The sequence below is a fragment of the Empidonax traillii genome, unplaced genomic scaffold, assembly GCF_003031625.1.
Source record: "Empidonax traillii isolate 1590-97213 ecotype Southwest subspecies unplaced genomic scaffold, ASM303162v1 scaffold1253:size457737, whole genome shotgun sequence".
In the NCBI taxonomy this organism is placed as follows: Eukaryota; Metazoa; Chordata; class Aves; order Passeriformes; family Tyrannidae; genus Empidonax; species Empidonax traillii.
The window spans coordinates 39,271-44,073 of record NW_020956446.1 but is presented as its reverse complement, the minus strand read 5'-3'; positions in this window follow the sequence as shown (position 1 = coordinate 44,073).

Genomic DNA, 4,803 nt, shown 5'->3' with positions numbered 1-4,803 from the left:
TCCAGATCTTGAAATAATTGCAAGCAGCCTCCTAACTTGCATGAAGTTTGATTTAAGCCTTAATTTAATGGCTTATCTGGAGAGCAGGAAGTAAGCTGGCACTGCCAATTAGGAGCCATCTGTTTTCTCCTAATCTTTTGCAGGCTCCAGCCCAGTAAACAAGAACCACCACAGCTGGGCCATCCCCTTGTGCCCAGAGCTGCCTCTGGGGGCCCTGTCCCAGGGCCCTCGTGGATCTGTGACTCCTTCCAGCCCTGGGAACAGCGGTGAGCGTGGCGAGGTGTGAGAGGGTCAAGGACACTGTGGATCAGTGCTGGAAAGGAGGGAGATGCTTCCTCAGCTTTGAGCAGGACCCTCCACCCCAATGGCACCTGGAGGATCCCACCCTGATCCCACCTTAGATGGATGGGACAACCCTGGACAACCCTGGACAGGGAGGGATGGGCAGATTCCTCTGGTATAAGTAGCTGTTCCACTCAGCAGAGCACGGAGAAGGGGCCAAGGAGCACCTTTCAGCCTGGAGAGGTGACTGTGGCTGGGAGAGCAGCAGGGCTGCCAAAGCCCAAACCATTCCCCCTGTCCAGAACAAGACACCAGGAATGGCCATGTGTCCTCCCTCCTGCTCCCATTCCCTGTGAGCACCAGCCTCCAGCTGAGGATGGACACTGGCTCTGCTCCCAGGCCAGCTGGCCCCATGCCCTCGGTGCACCAGCAGAGTCAAGCAATTCTGGGAGGTCTGAAGTGAATAACAACCCTGGACATGGCCACATCAGGCTTGTTCAGCCCTAAAATCTTCCTCATGTAGCAGATTTTCTAAAAAAACACCTCTATTCTAATCCCATAAAAGTTATTTCTGAGGTGCTGAGAGGTATCTGCCCTCCCTGGGGTAGGGACCCTGTGGAGATGACATCTCCCTCAGTTCCCAGGACATCAGAGATGTCCCTGGGGAAGGTGACTCGGGAAATACCTTTAGGAAGTCAAAGACTGGGGGCTTCCCTTGCCCCCCACTTCCACAGAGCAGTTTCAGAGCAGCCCTTTTCTTTGGTCCTCGGGAGGTTTCATCACAACCTTGATGAAGCTTGTTGGGGTTTTTATAGGCCAGCCATTAAACAACGATAAAGCAGCAATTAGAGAAGGATCATTTACCAGATGTTATCACCTCCCTTGCCTGCATTTTCCTCTGCAAAAACCTTCTGGCTGCAGCATTTTGCTCCGGTGCCACCTCTGCTGCCCTGCCCTGCCCTGCTGGTAGGGGTCTCTCTGGTGGCAGAGCCAAGCCCACCCTGCTTGGATGCACAGCCTGAAGAGCAGCAGAAGGAGAAGAGCCAAAGGCAGGTTCCTGAAGCTCTGGAGGGCTTTTTCCCCCGGTGGGTTGTTCTTTGTGACTTTGATTCAGGGGAGATGCTCCTGCAGGAAATTACCTGTTCCCTGGCTCTGCTGAGTCACAACACTGCTTTCCATGGCATTCCCGCCCTGCAAGCACCTTCCCCACCCAGCTGGGAGCCCTACAGCCACAAGAACAACTGCCCTCAGCTCATTCTGGCCAAGGGTGACAACTGTGAAAGGCCCAGGAGACCAGTCAGGGCTCTCCAGCCCTTCGTCTGCCACTGCACTCCTCAGTCCCTCAAAAATGGGATTTCTTGTTGCAATTTTGGCTGAAGGACAAAGGCAGTGGCCAGGGAGAGTGAGGGAAGGCCAGGGGGAAGACTTGGAGGTGGCTTGGACGTGTCACCTACAGTTCTGCTGCAGCTTCTTGCTTTGCTTTGGGTTGGGAGGGACCTGAAACTCATCCAGTTCCGTGGGCAGGGACACCTTCAACTAGACCAGCTTGCTCACCCCCCCCCGCCTTCAAACTGGCCTTACCTCCCCAGACCCACCCTGTTTCACCTCTGAACCCCATCTCTACCTCCCAGTTCCACCAAGGGCGGTGTCCAAGGCCACAGCAGCACCACCAGGTTTGGATTCAGGGACTGCTCTGCCAGGAGCACGTTTTGCATCACCTCTATTTGAACAACTCACCCTCCTCTGGGACGAGTCTGTCCTTGCTGGCTTTGGTTTGTGAGTCTCCTAAGGCACGTTTTTAAGCCAGCAGATCACTGTGGTCCATAAAATAAAAGGGGATTCATTTCCCTGCCCCTCCTTGCGCTGCGGTTTCAGTCGGCGGTGCCAAGCTGAAGCCTTTACAGCCCTCTCTAATGCACTGGTGCTTCCCAGAGCAAACTATTTATGGCCCTGCCCACAGGAGGGAAGGTGGAGGGTCCCCACAGCAAGTTATTTATGGCCCTGCTGGTTCCTGGCCTCTGCTTTCCCCCCTGGAGCATCCCTGCTGCAGTCAGGAGGCACTTTCATACGTTGCCATTAGCTCTGTTGTCACTCCTTGCTCAGAAATCATCATCAGTGCCGTGTTTTGGGGGTTTTTCCCCTCAGTTTTTCAGGAATTCGGGAAGAATTCACCATAAACCTCACCTGCAGAGCCCAGGCTCACCTCAGTGGAGCTGCTGGATGCTGCACACACAGCCCCACCAAATCCCAGGTGGCCCCAAATACCATGAAAACCCCGTTGCCCGTGGGATGTGGGGAACAAGGGCTGAGCTGTAATTTAGGGTTTCTGGGGACTATGGGACACTCTTACATTGGGTTCTCCTTGTCTCCAAGGAGGCCAGGGCAGGGCCTTTTTATTTGCTTGGTGTAGTAGCAAGAGCTCAGCTGGCTGGCAGTGGAAAACATCCAGGGAAACACATGTTGGAGCCACAGGGGGAGTGGCAGCCCATCAGCTGCCTCGCTCCCTTGGCTTCCACTTGGCTTGAGAATTTGGGATGCTCAGGCAGCTTTGCACCAGCCATTGCCTGGCAATAAAGCTCCACCACCATCCTGCTCATCTTCTCCAGCAGCCCGTGTCACTGACACATGGTTTCCAAGCCACTCGTTAAACTCTGCAAGTGGATTTGTCACCCTGAAAAGCAGGAAATATATTATTATTATTATTATTACTAATAATAATAACCGACCCCACAACAATCACAACCACCATAACAGCTGATTTCCAGTGAAATACAGAAAGACAAGCAGGTCTGAAGGGCTCTGGGGAGTGGGGGTTTCTGCAACCATGAGGGAGACAATACAGTGGAGGAGCAATTTGGAGCCCTTTGCCTAATTACCCATCCTGCAGCAGCCAGAAGGTATGAGGCAGATAATTAAACAGCACCACTGTTATCAGCTAGTTTAGCCACATCAGGGAATCAGTGATGGACAGAGGTGGGTGTCCACTGCATTCCAGTAATCCTATTTATTATAATTTTTGAGTGTATGTTCACGGCCTATGTTGCCTTACTAAATATAGTCACTCTTGCCATTGCAGACTGGTCCTGGCTGTGGGGATGGGTGGGAGGTAAAATGCACATGAAATGTTATGGGGGGATATTCTTCCCCTCCTCTTCTAGCAGCTCAAATGCACAGATCACAGAATCATGGAATGGTTTGGGTTGGAAGCGACCTTGAAGCTCACCCAGTCCCACCCCCTGCCACAGGCAGGGACACCTTCCACTGTCCCAGATTGCTCCAACCTGGCCTTGGACACTTCCAGGGATCCAGGGGCAGCCACAGCTTCTCTGGGCACACTGTGCCAGGGCCTCCCCACCCTTGCAGGAAGGATTCCTTCCATGGACACACACCCTGCCCACCTCCAGATCCCCTCCCAAGAGCACGGCCAGACCGTGACACTCTGGCTCTGCTGGTGGCTGCCCCAGTGCCACCTGGCCCAGCTCCCAGATGCCATCCCAGCGTGAGGCTCCTGTGAAAGCTGAGCAGATGAAGAGCTCATCCCTTCCCTCCCTCCTGAAGCAGAGCCACTCCCGAGCTGTTTGCAGCCCGTTGATGTATTAGTGCCCAGCTCTGGCAGAGCAAGGCTGTGGGAGGAGAAGGGCTCTGAGCCAACTGCCTGGTTCTCCAGGCCCCATTCTCCTCACCAGGAGGGTGGTGGGCCCCGGGATGGATCACGTACAGCTGGTGACAGGAGGGCTTGCTTTTATTTGGGGATGGGAGGACCCTTTTGAAGCAGCACAGGACCCCCCTGCTGAGCAAACACAGACTGAATGCCTGTGATCAGCCCCCTGTAACCTCTCTAGCACAGGAGACCCCTCCCCAAATGATCCCACGTCACACCCATAAATTCATTTCATCTTCCTTTCTCTCTGCACCTCAGGTGGGTGTCCATGACGTTCTTGGGACCGGCTGTGGGCACGATCCTCATGGTGATGGGGACAATTCTCCCCACCCCACCCCTATGTTGGGAATGGAGCCACCTCGATTTTTAGGGACCATATCCAGCTGGCACAGCTTCTGCTACATCCAAAGGGGATAAAACCTCTCAAATCAGGGGCATTCCCAAGCTTTCAGGGAATGGAGAGTGCCACGGAGGGGACTCTGACTCCTTGGGAGGGCCGGTCCGTGCAGCCTGAGGAACAAACATCACGGGCAAAAATGCTGAGGCAAGCAAACCCATCATGGCATGGGGAGGGAGACTGTGCCCTCTGGACTATTTCTAGCTTGTTTTTCCCAACCATGGAGCCACTGATCTATGACATTGTCAGTGCTGTGACTAAGGGCTCTGCAGCTGGAGTCACATCGAGCCGGGGCTTGGAGAGAGGGATGTGAGTGGCTCTCGGGGGACCGGTAATGGGAGAGAGCCCTTCACCTCCTGTTTACACTTTAATGCCCAGCCAGGTCATTCATTATTTAGTGCTAATGTATTTATAGAGCATTACCAGCACGCAGGGGCTCTGCAGACAGCTGGGGAAAAGGTGC